Here is a 19232-nt window from a genome sequence, read left to right as displayed (position 1 = left end):
AGAAGGTAGTTATACAGGGTGTCCTGTAAGTCCTAACACGGTTTTATCTCATCAACCGTTCATCGTAGAGGTATAATTCAAATTTAAAAAGTGCTCGAAATGTGTTCAGAAATCACCCAGTACCAGCTTCAGGAGTAAAATATATAATATATATATACAATATATAATAAAATAAAAATTCTAAATTTTTAGATGTAGATACAAAAAAGCCCAAATAAAAAAATTCACGTTCCTTAAGTGCAAAGTCGCTGTGATATTTAAATTCAAAGACGAAGGAAAATTGGAAAAGAACAGGATAACTGAGGGAAAGGTGCGTTGTGTGCATTAGCTAATGCTGCTTTTTCCCAACATTTCTCAGATTTTGAATTTAAATATCTCAGCGATTTTTTTTGGGCTCCGAAAAGACAGGGCAACAACTTTATAATGGAGTTAGAGGACATGGGGAAACCGTTTAAAAATTTAGATTTTTTTTTTATTTTGTGACATAAACTGTAATTTCACTCTCAAAACTGGTACAGGGTGATTTCTGGACACATTTTGAATTGAAACCATACCTCTACGACGAACGGTTGATGATATAAAGGCAGAATTAGGACCTACAGAACACCCTGTATATATATATATTTAGAAAGTAATATTACTTTAACACATTCATTTTATAAGCGATTTCTGAATCTCTGTACGTCCCCTTTAGATGCCCTGTATAAACAGTACAATTCGAAATAGATTTTGTTAAATTTTTCCCCGGCTTTCTATTCGTATCAGTAAAAATGAAAAAAAAAAAAATTCAGCTCGGAAAAATAAATCATGTATTTTTAAATGGTCGAAACAGATTTTGGTGTGTAATGGAATTTTGTCCATTTTTTTTTTTTCCCCAGAGGTGAAAATATCGGTTTATAGGATGTCGAATATGTTTGGCGATATAAATTCTTTTGTACGCTATTCGTTGGCGAGTTTTTTGGAAATTCGTGAAGAGCGGCGCTTGTTTTTTTTATGGTAACCCGGGGAGTTAAGTTCTTGTAGCCCGCCTCGATCAACAATCGCATTCATTTCTTGTCGATCTCTCTTCGGAGACGGATGCTCTCCTCTTTTCCGGTTTCGTCGTTTGATTTTTTTTTTTTTGTTTCTTTTATGACTCTGTGTATTACTTTATTCGTCGTGGTTCCTAATGCGATTTGTGCCGAGACGGTTGTGATTTTTAGAATGAATTAGTTAAAATTTTAAATTTTTTCGCTTAAACGGTGAAAGACTGCTTTAGAAGTTTAAACTTGGCCGAAATCACGGTGGCGTTATGTGGACCACGTGGCCGTCAGATCTCCTCCATTGGTAAGTGTGGGTTTTTCTTTTGTTTTCGCCGATCGGGGGAAATTTGTTTTCCCCTGGAACATTAGTCGAGGCGTCCGTGATTATTTTGCATGCTAAAAGATTTTTTTAGAAAGCTTTATTGGTTTTAATTTTTGGTCAATTAACGGCTGTTGTGTCGGATGCTATAACGGAAAAATTGGCGTCCTCATTCTATTATAGTTGGAGGTAAGTTTCAGGTGAATGAATTGTGTATGTCATATTAACCTTTTTACCAAGGCCGAATAGAGATATCAAATTTATTTTCTTTAATTTTTAACTATGCCTTCCGGTTGTTCGTTTAGAGATAGCGACCATTAAGTTCGTGGAAAATACTTTTTTTACTTTGTTTTCAGGACTGTCCATAGAAATATTTTAAATAATTTTCTTTTTTAAATCGCCATAGCGCGGAAATGAATAATTTTTTTTAATTTTTGTAAATTGTATTTTGAATCTCGCGTTCTGAGTTTCCCATGTAAGAAAAAATCTTTCAAATTAAAGCGACGTTCTCAATTGAACGCTGGCCGTTACAAAGTCGAATTTTCAGTTGAATGTGGAGTAAATTCGACATTAGGTTTCAATAAGTTTTTTTTTTATTGTGGAAGGTAAATTTGGCTACCCATTATTTTCCTTATTCGGCGCATGTTAGCGATTTGCGTTTTTTTTTTTTTTTTTTAATTCTCATTTATATCTGATTGGTTTCAAGCTGAATTCTAATTAATAGCACGAAGTTTTACGTAGGATACATAATTTTTTTTTTTTTTTTTAAATTCTGTTGTACTCTGCTACGTGATAGAATTTTTATGTGCGCTCGAGCACCCACGGCTCCGACATATACCGTATACGAGATCAAAACAAAATCTAATCTATTTTTTACCCCTCGAAGCGAAAGTGTTACCGTGATGTCAGTCATTTTTGTTTGTGATTCTGTGGTAGGGCCGTTTTAATCTATTTTGTGAAATTCTTGTATCCTCGATTTTTCAATCCGTTGCTTAGGGCCGTAACGAGGATTTTTGTGGGAGTACAAACTTTTTTGCCACTCCTAGTTTTCTCAATGGTTTTTTTTCTCCTAAAGTTGCGCCCCCTCTAGTTTCAGCAACTCGGGACCTTATGTCTGAATTTAATCTATCATGGTGCAGCCTTGCTTAATCAAAATTAAATCAATGAGAATTTTAGATCTTTGTATACAATAATCCAAAATTTAGGGCCCTATGCCCGACTAGTCTTTAAGGTCCCCGCATAGACGCGAACATCTGAAGTGAATCGAGAATTGACGTAACTATAAAAAATGGTCCCACGGTTATCCTGACTTTTCCGGAACTATTCGTCTTATGTTAATCATGCGCTAAATTTGAATTTTTTTACCAATGCTTTGCAAGATTTCTCATTCAGCAATTGCGTTTAAAATGTCAACGGATTTTGTAGTCATCTGGCGATTTGTCAGACCTAGAAAGTTTTATCTTAGCACTCTGGCCAACAATTTTCAAATTTATTTTTTCGCTGAAGGCCTCAATTTTTGGTATTTCCTGGACATGGGCTAGGAGCTGTTATGCATTAAAAAAAAAACCTGGCCGAACTGGAATATTTTTTGTCTGATTGCAATTTTAGAAAAATCCGCGAACTAAATCGCTAAAATTACTAAGATTAGTTTTTCAGTGGTATTGTACTTCAGGAAATACTGATTGAAACACCTTACTTGCTGCTTCTATAGAAGTATAACGCGAGTTGTACGCTGAACTAATCCAGGTGAGTAAAAGTTCTTATTCATGTCGAGTTCCGATTGAAACATCGGTTCGCGCAGTCTTGGAGCATCCGTTTTCCACCTATATTCCCGGGTGAAATTAATTTGCTATGGAATCAAGATTTGACGTACGGCTGCGGACGGTTTTGTTTATAGAATGTTTCGCGGTGAAATAGCCGAAAACAGCTGATGGAAGGCAATGAGGGGTGATACTGTGATGCGTCAGCAGCATCTTTCCTTTATCTCGGTCACCACCAAGTAGGCGTCATCTCGCACCTTTGGCTCCAAGCCAGAAGTTTTTATTTTTCTTTTTGACGGTTGCCGGAATCGTCAAGGTAAATAAGCAGCAACGCTGCTGAGGAGGGAATTTAAAGCCGGTGGGAAATTGGTTATTCGCCGACCTTCGGTGGATTAAAAGGCGGGCTTATTGGAAAGTCACGGGATGGACGCGAGAAGGCCTATCGGCACCGAAAGCTGGTTTCTCGTGATTCATTTCCGTTATCTGGTTTTTTAAGCTGACCTGACTTAATTAGCTTGGGACTTCACTCTCAAAGCTTAACCGTTTTCCACTCTTAGCTCTAGATTTTAACCCTTTTCAAGCCTAGCTAATCCATGGATTTGTTTTGGATTTTCTTGACCTATGCCGGTTTCAAGGACGTACCGATATTGTATTAATATACAATGTACTCTGAACCAGATTTTGGATATGCGTGAAAGTGGTTTGTAACCCTCCCCGTTTCCACCCCTTTTCTTACAGGGGGGGGTTGGGCTTGTATTATATCCAGGAGCATTTCCATTGGCTCCTAGTACCCGGTGGAAGCGAGGGGTACTCGTTCCAACCTCCACCACTTCCCACGTACATGGCTGTTGACTGTCATTTGTGGATGGTCAAGTGCCATCGCTGGTTCGTTCGTCAATATTGGAACTTGGAATAAAGTAACTTGGTCGAAATGGATGAGTTTGGTATGATTTTCTAGCACTTGGTATATCGCGCGGCAGTCCTGTTTACCATCGTTGGGAATTTGTTACCGGATCGTAACTGGAATGGGAATCTGTTTTTTCTGTTTGAAATGTGATGTATTTTATTTGTAGGTAAGTGTCTGAAGTTCAGCATGCGAGAACTTTTGCTTTGGGCAGGTCAGGATAAGAGCAATATTGTCGATGAAATGCAAATATTGCACTCGTCCCGGCCTATCTGGAGTGATTAAATTTCCATCGGGGCAGAATTTGATCGCATCTTGTGTGAAGATAACCAGATGTCATGGTTTATATTTTGATATTGGAAATATACCCAAAGGTAGGTAAAGATAAGTATTCTAGTATCTTGACGTTGAATTACGAGTTGGGATTTTATTAAGCTTTGGGAATTGCATAAGTTAAATTTTCTGGGAACTAAATGGCGTTAGACAAGACCATAAATTGTTACTAGTGCTTGAAAGTGCTTCAAACAAGACTTAGTTTTTCAATTTTTAACATGAATTCTTAAGATATCCATAATGAACATTAAGCAACTGAAATTTTAAATGCTTCAATTTCCCCGATTTGTCTATCCCTGGATTACATCTGGTTTTTAATTCACATTAGTTCCACGGAACAGTGCAAACTTGTATCGTAATTATATTGGACGTCAATAGGAAATTTTGGAACTTGTGCGTTGTGCTTCGGAGTCCACGAGAAGCTTCCGCGGAACACTAGGAAACTAGACTGAATATTGTAAGTGTTCACTTATGTTCGTAGGCCGTAAATAACAAACGAAAACGTGCAGCTGTAATCTCATTATAGATAAGCTCTTGCGTATCTGTTTCAATGCATATGCCTCTTTCGGCGCTATTTTTAAGATCATTTGAGGGCATTTCCGTGAAATTTTTACTTCTGAATGGTTAGGAAGGAATTCGGTCGAATTAAGATCTGAACTACACAAGGCAAATATTCCCCCCCCCCCCTTGACTTCAAGATTAAAGTATTTCATCATAGATTTTGAAATTCTTGATAAATTTCTCATTGCGAAACTTTTCAAACGTTGCATTTCGTTTTTCTATCGGTTTGATAACTGCTCGGCCGAGAAATTTTGCGGTAGCCCGGGGCAAAAGCCTCAACTTTTTAACCGCTACCGCGTACTAATTTCGAAGTAGATCGAGCACTGGACTTTCCAGTTATTAGTCAAGTTGCTGTATTCAATTACGTATTTTCGTTACGTACACGAGAACGTATATAAATTCATTTGTTGAAGACCTAACGCGCACCCAAAGCTACCTGAATCTGTAGCAATAATTGGTGCAATAAACGTAAGTCTATTTTAACCGTTTCTATCTTATTTAACTGATCACTATTTTGATAGTATCGTTGAGCTTGTGTAGGAATTGGGGCCAATCGGGAAATGCAATTCGGATATCCTCTGCAGTTTCCTTTTTCATGCGTAAAATTAGTGAGAGCATTGCTACTTGGAATAACTCGAGACAACTTAGGAAAAATATTTGAATTTGCATGTTTTCGGTATTTAGTCTATCCCGCTTAGCACCACTTATTTTCGGGGTTCCCGACTCAACTATTTATCTCATTTCCCGTTTAAAGAATTTCCTTACGTTTTTCCATGACTATTTTTGAAAAACGTTACAAGCGGAATCCAATGTACATTAAAGTCACTAAAAACTTATTCCGACTTAAAGCTTCTTGGCATTCTTTTGCCGCAGAAGTATTTAATTGCCTTCGAGCCAAAATGTGGTCTTTTCTCAGCATGAGATTCTGAAATAACGTGGAATTTATTAAGTGAATTAGATTTAGTTTATTTTGCGCATCTAGGTTTCGCACTAGCTGGTCTGTCGAAATAGTGAACGCAAGCTTACTCGGGGATAGGCAGAAATCGTACCCAAGGCTTGATAAATCTCTGGTTACCATGGCGACTACAAAATCTGCATTGGTACTTAAATTTTTTTGGCTAAATTGGAGTCTTTTGATGTCAAGTTGTCTTAATATGGCAACTTTTCCGGGGGACTATACTTCAACATTTAGAACAGTTTTTCTTGATTTAAAATTGATCATTAGTTACTCTAGAATTCGGCTGGCACCTAAATTTTTTTTAAGATTCCTCAATCTGAGGAATTTAAATTCGGTTAAGTAAAAAAAGAAATGGAGTAACATTTTAATTGAAATCTATTTAAGTCCAGTATCAGATTTTTGGAAATTTCCTTGTGGGGGGCATTGGACAAACGGGTGGCGTGCGTCGGAACGCATGTTTATGCCCAGCTGACCGAATACCTACGACAGTTGAAGCCCTGTCCCAACTCGCGTTGAAAGACTAAATTTTGGTACACAATCGACATATTCACGTGCATTACCAATTTTGATTTATTTACCCCGTAGCGTATTAATTCTAACAAGTGGATTTAAGTAGGTACGCGTTCTTCAACTCAAACTTCATAATTTTTTAATTTAAAGGCCCAATATCTTCTGCTCCCGGTACCTCAGCAGACCTTAGTCTCTAGCGACAAGCAAATTTTAACGCTCCCCAAAGCAGAATAATTTAACGAATCTTAAATCCAACATTCTTATTCGTAAAATCGGGACGGGACTAACAAATATATAAGCGAAGAAACTTAAATAAAAATTCATTAAATCGGAGATCGGGGTCCGGCCAGGACTTAATATTAAGGTACAAGCCCAATTTCTTTTCAGATTTGTCAAGAGCTGAACATGGTGTTTCGTTCACGGAAAACTTGCATCTTTTAATATAGGAAAAGTTTAACGTAATGAGATCAAAATTTTGTTGCCCTTGGACTCCAGTTTAGAAATTTACTCCAATTTAGCAACCAGATCTAAAAGATTTTAAGCTAAAATAATTTTCTAGTCGCCTGGAATTTGTCCAGCCCTGGTTGCGACAACCGTCGCAGAACAATCGGTGCTATTGTGGAAGAATCTCGAATTTCAAGGAAAGTGATTCTTATGTATAGAAAAATAATTTTCACCGTAGGACATCTGCAACGAGCGTTTAGCTAATCGAAGAACTATGCAAAACATTGACCTTGGTCCTAAACCAGCAAAGTATGTGCAGGAGGCCCGTGCCCCCAAGCAGACCGAAAAATTTAAATATTCAAATAAAATACCCTTTTTATATACCATAACTAAACAATTTCTGTTGATTTTAAACGTTTTTTTGAAGGGTGGTAACTCAATTTCTATAGAAAATGTTTGCCCCTCCAAAGGTCTCTCCTGCATATATGTGGCGTTCCTGAATCAAACTTTAACGCGTCCTTTCCAAAATTCGGGTACTGTATTTGCTTTCTACCTAACGAGGTAGAAAGCAAATAATCTTCTTACAGAAACAATTTTTTCATTTTCTACATGTAAATTCCACCGTTTATATAGAACGTCAACCTGTTATCCAAGGCTTCAATTTTCATTTTTAATCTAGTTTTTTTTAGATGGATGCAAGGACCTAAGCACTGGCAGTTACTCCTCTGGTCACTTGGTAGCAGCAAAACCATTTTTTATTTTTTCAGAAATAAAGTTCAATTATGTCGGTGGTTTGAATGTTTCATTTTACCGGAGTTTAGTATTTTATTTCAGAATTTAGCGAGTTTCAAAATTTGTACTTTTATTTTCTAGTTTTCCGTGTAAAATAAGACTAATGCATGGCCTCGTCGTTCTGAAGAGCCCCACATCGCAAGATTTTCCATTGATCTAGTTACAATTCAGATTCTCTCAGGGCTTTTAGCCCTATCGGGGCCGTGAACTTGCGTCGAACAGCTATGTATATAATGGGCCTCATATCAAACTGAATAGAATCGATAGACGTCATTAACTCTAATCCAAACGTTTTATACTTCGATTTAAAACATTCAATTTTTCTTTGACTTGCTCTCAATTCCATCGATGGTTAGTTTTAATTTATGTACGGTGTTAAATTTTTCTATAAATTCTGAAGACTGCATGGTTAAGCAGCCAGCGGCTAAAATCGTTAGTAATCCAAGTTTAAATTTCAGAAGCTTCGGTCCTGTTAGGGGGATGATCAATGGCATATCACATTTAACTAAGGGGACATTGAGCACATCTCGTCGTGATCACTTGAATGGTATCTATAATCTCTGGAACTCTAGATATTTTGACTAGAAATGTTAGCCCGTTTAACTTTCACCGTGGCCCTACATCCTGGACCCAGGCCCTTGGGCAATGACCTTTCCACGGGCTTCTCTAGTAATTTATAGTTGGAACTAATTTTCATCTCGGGGGGCCCTTCTGCCTTGACCAGAGCCCTCCATATCCAGGAGTATCACTTATATTGTCCAATTTATAATACGAAAATATTTTAATCGTAAGGTCTATCTCCTAGGAGCTCTAATATGACCAGTATTAACCAAAGTGATAATGTTTGGGCAGTGTTTCTCGCATGCGTCACGGCTTCTAGAGGAGTCTCCTACCTTTGCTAGGGGTGTCGCGGTGATCTGGAGATTTGTGTACCTATTTATGCTTTGAAGTAGGGCCGTCTTAAGAGCATCATGGGTCCTCTGTCAGTGCTTTTTCTCAGGCCCTACCGGGAAAATTAAGTTTCAATCCGTTCTCATTTTTGTGAAGACCCCTGGTGGACTCGTGCGTTAAGGCGGCGCTGCTTTGAAGTTCTTTTATAGGTGAATATATCGCACTATTGTGTGGGGGCACGCCACGGATGAAAAGTTTCAGAACCACTGCGTTAGGGATATTTGATGTTACTCTTCAAAGCTAGTATTAGAGCAAGCTAATCGCTGCTTCAGATTCCCTCCGCCCGTGGGGATACCTGGAACGAACAAACGGGACAATAAAATTCATAGGTGAAACATAGCGGTTTCTCTTAGCACCATATATCCTGGCGACCTCAAATCTTAACCAGTACCTCACATAGAAATCGGACTATTGAAATTTAACTAAACTACTGAAATTTCTAAATCTATACTTGTACAAAAATGGTTGATCTCCGGACTTAAATTCCGTCAGCCTCTTGTGGAAGGGGGATTTCTCAATTCTTTGAGATTGGGCTTTCTATTCACAAAATTAACCAAACCGCAGTCATTCTTTCTGCTCGAAGATCTTTATCCCAACATGTTTTACATCGGTTTTTTTTTTAGAACTCTGTGGGGGGGGCCCTTTTTAGTCACCTGCCATAGCTTCTTAATTTCCACCTGTGGCCCCTTAAAATATCCAGGGCCGCAAGTAACTTGAGAACCACTACAATGTAGAATCCTATGCGTCAGACAAAAAATCCTTAACGAGTAGAACCCGAAAGTTCAGGAAAAATGCATAGGCGGAGATAGACTTGGAAGTCTAGGGAGGGCACGATGATTTCAATATATACATTAGATCAGTCGACTCCACCTTTGACGCTGGGGGCAATGCACCCCCCCCCCCGTATCTCTGCCCATGGCAAAATGCCCTTTTTACCTATTTTCAAACTTTTTTGGTAAAAATGCCTTTTGAAATTTTCGTGCCATAAATGCCTTTTTTAATTTGATTAGTAAATTTCAGAGGTGGTAGTCTATAAAACTTGGAAATTGTGAGCATTTTCAAAACTAAAAGAATTGCTCTTTTTAAAATTTTCCAACTCTATATTATCAAAAAGCTCCAGCCCCATTCGATCTCGAATTAGTGATCTGAGAGATTGGTGTTTCCACGTATTAACTTTGCTTTAACCGGATGGTGTTAGACGTGAATGATTTCATTTCAGGGAAACGCAGCCAGTGTTACAGAAGCAGTGGAAAGTAAGAAATTTTTGGTTCCTCTACGGGCTTCACATGTCTCGCTCAGGCATTAAACTGCGTTGTAGATGTATAGCGGACCGAGAGATGATTGTCCCAAGAGGTCATAGCTCACAGGGCTCTGAGACCCATATTTTGATTTCATTTTTTTGCACCATAAATGTAATGCGAACAACCATGGCTATTAAACATACATATTTAGTATTCGATTAAATTGACCAGTCACCCTCAGGGGTGTGCGGCAGATACGGCCGTACAGAGCAACGCTCTTGGAGTCCCGCACACGTAATTCACAAAAATAGAACAAGGTAACCATGCTTCAACTATAGAAATGATAATTATTCCAAATAAACGAGAATCATTAGCAACCAAGGGAGCCCCACAGACAATTTTCTCTACGGGCTCTGGTAATGGTGGCCCTGGAATTGGCCTAATTCTAATTGTCTAAAATATTTTATTTTGAGCTTGACATCAATTCAACTTGGATAATGCAGTTATAAAATGATTAAAACAATAGACGGATTAAGTGCAACCAATTTTTCAGCTAGTTTTTGGACAATTTTGCTGTATTTTATTTTTGGATTTTGCTTTTTTCTTCCAAAAATTAACTTTTTTTAGTGCCTTTGTGCCTGCCTATTTCGACCACTTTTAGTGAATAAACGTCCGGCTCTATTAATGAGAATTCATCTATTTAAGATTATGATGGAACTCGCTCGAGCACAATATCTTGTTCAACAATAAAATTAGCATGATAATACATAGACCACAAGGATATTATCACAGGCCATGGACGCCAAGAAATTCTAGAACCCCACAAAGGATTTTATCCAAAAGAATGAGGGGAACCATCTCTTTTCAAAATGGCTACTACAACTATTCTCTTGTGTAGAAGATAGGAGGGGAAGGTGTATTTGCACCTGGACATGGTACAATCCACCTTTCAAGCCAGTGTACTTTTTCGTAAGGGGGGGGGGGGCGCTTGAACAGTTCTTTCAGTAGTATGGTGCTCATAGCCTCAGGGTCAACTCCCTACTATATAGAGGGGGGCCTCCTTTTTTATGTCGCAGTGCCAGCTGCCGAGTTGTTCTTCCTACCTTCCAGCATCTGTTCTTCTTGCACCCCGAGGTCAAAGTTCGACGTTGTTCCCAATACAGAAAGCAGCACAGCTGCCAACCGTTCGTATATTCCTACCTACCATCTTTTCCAATAAGAAAGGAAACCAACCCAAGTGGAAAAAAAAAGCGATGGAATATTGGGACACACCGCAACCTACTAGCATTGGAAAAAATCTATTGAAAAAAACCTTTTGTGTCCAACAAGGAGTGGCAATCCCTACTGCCATTTTCTTTCTAAAAACTTTTGTATATGTCTTAAGATTTCTTCAAAGACCTTCAATGGGGAATGCTTCCCAATGGTGTGTAGTCTTGACACTACCTACTTGATGGCTTCTGTCTCAAAAGGGGTGGTTTCATTGTAGAAAAACCGGGGGGAATTCTTATAGGACCCTACCTTTTGGGATAAAAAGGGATTCCAGAACAGCAATTGTTCACCATGGATTGCTTCCCACGGTAAATTTTTTTTTCTATCCATGTTCCTAAAGGTTAAATCCACCAGCGACCTCTATGAAGAATATTGAAAAATTCCTGTGAGAAATTCGATTTTTTTTTTAAAGATTTTGGTAGTTGCATAGGCGGATTTACAATTTTGATACCTTATGGGCTATATCAATTTTGCTGGCTTGCTTCTATTCTAGTCTAATTTTCTTGACTACCCATTCAGGGCCGTCTTAATAGCATCATTGGCTTTCGGGCTAATTGATATTTCTGGGGGCCCTTACATGGATAGAAATACCCATCAATTTACGTACAGTAAATCCGGCATATCGAACCAGGGTGTGCCAGAACATTGGAAGTTGACTGAAAAAGTCCATTTAAATAGTATATACGAGTATACTTCTGCGCGCACGCATTTAGTGACATGTTTTCCTCTTCTATGCCTAAAGAAAACCCGCCTATAAACGCCAGATTATCGAGTCACTACTCGCTCTCAAAAATTGTAACTAGATCTCATCGTTGGGGCCACTGGGTCATCTCCGGATGGACCCTTGCGTTAAGGCGGCACTGTCACTCATTCGGAATGAATGGTGGGTGCTATAATTTACTTTACCCCCACTCCTGTAAATACGTCTGTCTAATGGCCGTATTCCCCGACAGTTTAAACTGCAATCGCAGGTTAAAGGATTAGCGATCGACAAGGGATTGGTAAAAATCCTCAATTAAGGTAATACCTTAAGGTAAGGTATTCACCGGCATGGTTTAAACTAGTCACAATTTCTGGATAGATCGACACGGATTGGACCAATCCATGGCGATCACCCATCCAAAAATTGTAACTAGTTTAAACCATGTCGCGGTGAATACCGCCCTTAACTGGGGCCGCAACTAGGGGGAGCAGGCGGGTCTTTGCCCCGGTCGCTGAACCAGAAGTGAGCACCGAATTCACTCTTTAACTGCTGCTTCTACATTACAAGGGGCGCCAAAATGCCGGGTGGCAAAATATCTAGTTGCGGCCCTGCCCTTAACCAATCCAATTAATTTTAGTCATAATTTAGATTACCATGCGTTCCTTATCTTCACGTAATTTAATAATAGACTACTAGTACACGGAAATTTTTTTGAAAAAGACTAGGAAAAAAAGGTATTTTTCTCAAACTAAAAGGGCAGAAAAGACCGGATCTGGTTGGAGAATAAGTTGGCAGCACTGCTCACATGTTTGCACACGCTCCAGGTCACTCGCTGACCTAGACCCATGTTTTCCATGTCGCTCCCATGCTGTGTCACCTTTTGGTCAGTCTCATGCTCTTTGTCGACAATTGACCTGGTCCCTCACTTTCTGGGCCGCTCTTTTGCTCACCCAAAATGCTTCCAGATTTTGTCATTCACTGACCTAGCCCTTCGCTCTCTGGGCAGAGGAGGATTTGTTGGGCTATATACAAATATATTTTGCCACTTTTCTTTCTCAAATTTTCTACTACGAACTTTCCACTCTGGGCTATAGCCCAGTGAGGCACCCCCCCCCCCCCCAAATACACTATTTGAGTAGTAGACCAGCGTTTGTCAATCTTTCTGAACACGGACAAGTAAAACGATTGGAAAGGCTAACTTACATCATGAGCAATGTGACCGTATTTTACTGGACGATCCTGTTTCCGGACGTTTCGAATTTTTTTTTCAACGGAGCTTATTTGAATTTTTAATGTTTATTAAAAAGTGAATATGTGAAGATGATTTTCACAACTTACTATAGTAATTATGAGGATAAGTACAATCGATCCGTCGTATAACGTTCCCACTTAGAACGTTTTCCCGCTTACAGGGACGGACTTAAGTATTTTCCGGGGCCAACAAAATGATTTTTCCCGATCCCCAGTGCGCACTACCTTAGTCCAGGTTTACACGAGAACGACTAGTATAACTTTGCTATACTAATAAAACTATACTGTTATAATTCTTTGGGCAATAGCGCCTAGCGAGAAAAATTGTAACTAGCCCCCGGGCACTTAGAGGTTGAGAACCACTGCTCTACAATCATTGCCTCGTGAAAAATCTGTCCTGGGACCCACCAAAGAGCACAGCCCCCCCCCCCAAAGGGTGGGCCCGAGACGATTTTTTGTTTTTACCCTATAAATTCACTAGAGGGCCTCGTGAAAAGTTTGGTCTGGGGCTTGCACCGGGAACCACAATGGAAGTGCTGTCAGGGCTAGACGATCGCTACTCAGAGCAGGAACTAAATACTCTTTCGGCCGGGGCAAGCATGCATTCCCCCATTTTAATTTGTTTTCAATACATTTTAAAAGGAGCTTCTTTCTTTTCTTGGGGAGAGGGGGTTGAAATCGTAAATTTTATTAAGTCAAAATGTAGCTTAATACATAAAAGTAAGTTTTCCGTTTTGCGGCCCCTAAAATGTACCGGTGCAGTTGTACCTTTCGCATTTCTGCCCAAATTCGGCCATAGTCCGACTTATTTTCGTGGTTCCAACACACTCAAAACTCCGAACAAGATTTTGTTTCAATCATCTGCTTTTTCCCACTTACGTTATTTAATGACGGTTTTTTTGAATAACTTTATAAGCGGGATCCACTGTTTGTGAGAGTTTTCCTCATATGTTTATCACATTCGCCGTCTTTTCCGTGCCCTACATCTAAAGTCTCTATTTGCCCACCCATATTAGTAATTTTTCAGCAACAATTGGGGATTTTGCGTGATTTATATGGCAAAGTTTTTAGTAGTAATTGATGTCCCGTATTTAAGATCCCAGTTTCCAGTAAACGAAATGTGGGCAAATCGTGATGAATTTTTTTTCTTCTCGAGAAGTATATTTTTGTTCACTACAAATTAGCAACCTCTCTTCGTTTTCCTATACTTTAGCAAATTAGTCGTAAATTGCATTTCTGTCTACAATCAGCGATATTCCGCATTTAGGTATATCATTTTCCATATTTTAATCGATGTTACATGGTGGCCCTACCTATGAAGGCGTGATTTTAATTTGTATAAACCTATATAAGAGCAGGATCGCAATTGGGGGATGAAGCGCAGGTGGTTCTGGTGTCCCGAGCGCTGGACTAGAGAGGGTGCCTAATTCGCCCTTCAATTGTTCCTTTTTACATTGCAAGAGGGGCTCTAGAATGCGTGCTTGCCCCGGCTGACAAAGTATCTAGTTGCGGCCCTCCTTACTACTAATATCAATTACAAAAATTGAATAGTTTCTCATTCAGTTGAAATTAAGTTATCAAGTCTGTCTGCGGATATAGGACTTATACCACCATTTCCCCCACATCCTGTAGCGGGACCCCTAGGCTGGGATCTTTTGCGGGCCCCTCGGTCAGACTTTTAACGGGCCCCCTCTGTAGTTAATTTATAGCATGAAAAAGCAAAAAAATTATGATAATCGTCCCGGGCTTAACCCCCCCCCCATGTGGGGGTCATGTATGCCACACATGCTCAACCCATGGCTCGCGGGCCGAAAGTGACCCTCGGAGTCATCTGATGTGGCCCGTAACCTCAAACTTAATTTAGTAAATATGAACTAAGTGGCACACATTCACATATCACTCAAGTGACCTTGTGACACATTTACAGATCATTTAACCCTTCGAGTGGCAATCAGAAATCACTAAACCTCCCTTAAAAATGCCATATCTTTTTTAAGCTGGGAGAACTCCCTGCGTGAGATTTTCTCTCGCGCGGTAATATTTTTCTTCCCGCTCGAAACCATGAAAGGTAGAAGTTTCCGTTCTTGTCTAGCTAGTAGTGGGAAGGGCCGGCACAGCCATATCCAGCAAACCTAACGAGTTCTACCAGGTTAATGGAGTAGACTTTCTTCCGATTTTCAGCTCGTGCAAACTATGGGGGGCGGGGCAAGTTTTCCGTTGAGAAATCAACTTTACAAAATATCTAGGCTCGTCACTACTGAAATAAGAGGCTTTTATGGAGGCGAGATATCTCGACATTGTCGCTTAAAGGGTCAAGTAACCCTGAGGTGCAGTTCAAGATCACTCAATTGACCCGTGGCATATTTAGATCGCTTCAGTGACCCGTGTCACATTTACAGATCGCTTCAGTGACCCGTGTCACATTTACAGATCACTTAAGGGGACCCACGGCATAGTTCCAGAGCAAAATGATAGCCTGAGGCCCCCTATTTAGCTTGAAGTTCCCACCTACCAATTCCTCATTGTCTCTCGAAAATCGTGGTACCAAACAAATCTCATTATGTCGAAGCTCCTAATATACTTGAGGGCCCGGTTTCGTTCCAGAGCACTTCAAGTGACCCAGTCGCTGTGGTGGCCATAGTGACGGACTCCCACTGCGAGGCCCCCGATTCAAACCCCACAGCGGTGGTCGGCTTGAGTTGGTTCCCAACTTCGAGGTGGGAATTCGAGCTGATCGCTCAGTTAGTCTTAGCCATAGAGAGCAACAGGCCTACAACGGTACAAATATTTAACCATTACCAGGGGCGGCTTAAGCAGGGTGCAAGTGTTGCAGGTCGCTTAATGCGACGTGCTACTTAAGTGATCTGGGAATATGCCGTGGGCCGCAGAGATCCGTCTTTCTTTCATAATCGAGCACAACTCCGGCTATAGCCGTGGGCAACTTACTACCGATCGAGTTGTACCGGAAGTGTGAGCGTGTCCCTAACAGTCGTAGGTCGTATCTAGTGTCGCGTCTGATTTTTCAGTGTTGCCATCTATATTTCAAATTATGAGTGGAGTGTAATGATCAGGGGTGGCTCAAGCTTAATTTGCCGCCTGGGTGAAAACCAGATTCGCGAATTGAGAAAGTAGGACGCATGCGCACACACCCTTATAGTGACGTCATTTTATCTCAATTTTCCCAATAGATGACGCCACTAGTCCAATCTATAATAATTTTTCCCAACTCTAAAACAGACCTGCTAGAAACGGCATAAACAAAAAATTCTGGGAATGTCGATGGCTTTTGGTGAATGCGCGCGTGTGGGAAAAACAACTTAAACACTCATATCAATGAAGAAATATGTTTCAAATTGAAGACAAAAAAATTTTCCCCAGTAAAAAGGAAAAATAATTCCGGAAACCCCTGAAATGGAGGGCAAAAGGGCGATTTTTTCGAAACGTATGAGGTCGCTTGAAATGACATCAAGAATAAGGACATGTCCCCTTAAAGGAGGAAGGTTGGTAACCCTACTCATATGCCGCCCTTTCGGGAAAATGACGGTGGTGTTGGCTAGGGCAAAACCTGATTTTTTTTTAGTACAAAGCCACAGACCGCTGTTTACCAAACAAAATGTCCGTAACCATACGTCCCACTTTCGAAGAAACTGTCCCGTATTTTCCAGAATTATTTTACCGTTCTTTGTTCGCCGGACAACTTGATCCACATTCAACTTTTAATCGTGAGCCATCATTACCATGGTTCTCGGACCATAGGTTGCGAAACGCTGTAGTAGACTATACGAAAAGCTAAGGATATCCGTTTTTATTATATTTAGGGTCACTTATCTAGACTTGATGACCACACCCTAGACGAAAAAGACGTTCATTGCTGTTTGGGTTTTGAACTAAAATTGGCGGTTGAATGTGGTTTTTTTTTATATTTTTTGTCGTGGGTGGTTTTGGTTCGCTTCGGCAATGATGCGAGTTTCGAAGATCGATGGAAATGATTGCGATCCTCGAATCCACTTATATACACAATTTTATTGCGTATCCTCTCTCTGGAAAACACGAAATGATGGGGCCCCTGCCCAATCGGGGTTTCCACGAAAAATGCAGATGTTTTCATGTGAAATGATCATGGATTGTGTGTAACCAGAAAACTCGTTTTTACACAAAAAACCGCGTTTTTATATATATATATATATATAGATATTATATGTTTTTATTATTTTCTTTTTAGAAAGTTCAGTAATCCCTAAGCAGGTTATCCGTGGATGGGAAAACAATGGTGGCTGGCGTACACGTTAAATCTCGGCAACCATCTGCCATTTTTTTTTTAACTAACCGAACCTCGTCGAGACGTTCTTGACTCGAAGAATGACCTCCGTCTGTTACGAAATTCAAAAATGAATTTTAGTATTTACTGTTCGTTTTTCATGTAATTTAATAATTTTCAAAACGTCGAAAATCGCAGATATTGAAATTGCCGCCGTGGTGGTCCAGTGGTCATAGTGACGGACTCGCGTCGTGAGGTTCCGGGTTCGAACCCCACAGTGGTGGTCGGTTGAAGTTGGTTTTCTGTGGTTCCCAACTTCAAGGCGCCGATCTCTCCTTTAAAAAGTCTCGCCGCAGAGAGCAACAGACGTACAAATGTAATTCAATCATAATACATCACTCACTTCTGAAATATAGATAGCAGCACTGAAAAATCAAACAACACTACATACGTACTCAGACTGTTAGGTACACACAGTTACACTTCCGGCGCAACTCACTGAGTAGTAAATCGCCCATAGATGGTGATAGACCTGAATTGTGCTCGGTTTGAAAGAAAAAGATATTGAAATAACATTTTATCAGCGCCATCTATAGGACTAAAATGAAGATAATGCTTAAAATTATAATTGCTAATTGATATAGACCGTTTTTTTTTCCGGGAGGAATTTGATTTCTTTAATTTTGAGACACATGGTGCCCGATAAAGGTGGGTCCCTGGACAGTTACCATCACTTTTTTGTTTTTTCGCGCTAAAAATTCGCAATAGAAGGCCCGTGAAAAGTTTTCGTTGGGGGCATAGGTTGAGATAGACTTGAAAGTCGGGGGGGGGGGGGGCAAAATGATGTCAATTCATATATACATTCCATCAGTGGACTCCACCTTGACGAGCCCCCCCCCCCCCCCCCCGTATCTCCGCCCATGGTTGGGGGTCCGAAAACGATCCTAGCCCCTGCTCCAAGATGTGGGAGCCATTCATGTTCAACCCATTTCCCGCGAGTCACCTCGGAGTCATCTGACGTGGCCCGCGCCCTCAAACTTGCTTAAATATGCAAAAATGAACTAAACAGCACGTGCTTATATAGTTAATTTTTAGTTATTTGGTTAGTACAATTTATGTAACTTCATTCCTTAAGTTACCAGCGGCACATTTCCAGGCCACTCGAATGACCCACGGCACGTTTACAGATCATTTGAGTGACCCGTGGCACATTTATAGATCAAAGATGTGACCAACACCATCTTTACAGAGTATATAAGTGATCCCCGCCAAATTTCCAGATCTTTTAATTGACCCGCGGCAATTTAATTTTTCGGATCACATTGAGCCATTCCCAGACCACTTGAGTAGCCCGCGACACGTTTTCAAACCAATGAAGTGGATATCACCCCTGTTCAAAAGATTGAGTACCTTTGCTTTACAAATTATGTAAATTCCTTTTTCGATTTGAATTTAAAAAAAAAATTTGTTGCTCCCCGGCGGGGAATCGAACCCCGGTCTCCCGCGTGACAGGCGGGGATACTCACCACTATACTACCGAGGACGGTTATTCGGTTGCATAATTGTGTTCAACCAAACAATCATGAATCGAAATTTTTTTTTTTAAGTATGCTAAAGTGTATGGTTTGGGGTGACGAATCAATTACCTCAAATGTCATCGCTTTGCTTTAAAAGTGGGGGAAGGCATAAATAATTTAAAGGTTTTGTGTGCACAGATGTAGGCCGAAGATAATTTCATACCACTGGTTAAGTGCTGCCATCTCTTGCGCAAAACATCTAACAAGTCGATTGGTAAAATATAAAAAAATTTATTCTTTATAAGCCGGTATTTCTCAACCTGAGGCCTTGTGGGACTGCCCCAAAGCTGGTTAGGCTCCCCTTACAAAGGCGTATTTACAGCATGGCCGTCACATCCTGCAGCAGGGCCCCTGGGCTGGGATCTTTGGTGCCCCCCCC

The 19232-nt window shown here is 40.2% G+C and overlaps 1 non-coding gene across 1 annotated transcript; it reads right to left on the bottom strand.

Annotated features, from left to right (window-relative positions):
- Nucleotides 1-18747: 18747 nt before the first annotated feature.
- Nucleotides 18748-18819, bottom strand: TRNAD-GUC (transfer RNA aspartic acid (anticodon GUC)). Its single transcript has one exon. It is a non-coding gene; the product is annotated as a tRNA-Asp (tRNA).
- Nucleotides 18820-19232: the final 413 nt, after the last annotated feature.

The sequence above is a fragment of the Pholcus phalangioides genome, unplaced genomic scaffold, assembly GCF_987345545.1.
Source record: "Pholcus phalangioides strain wild (caught in Gottingen) unplaced genomic scaffold, Ppha-v1.0 ptg000017l_1, whole genome shotgun sequence".
Classification (NCBI taxonomy): domain Eukaryota; kingdom Metazoa; phylum Arthropoda; class Arachnida; order Araneae; family Pholcidae; genus Pholcus; species Pholcus phalangioides.
The sequence above is the reverse complement of the archived record's forward strand: the minus strand, read 5'-3'. Positions and strand labels throughout refer to the sequence as shown.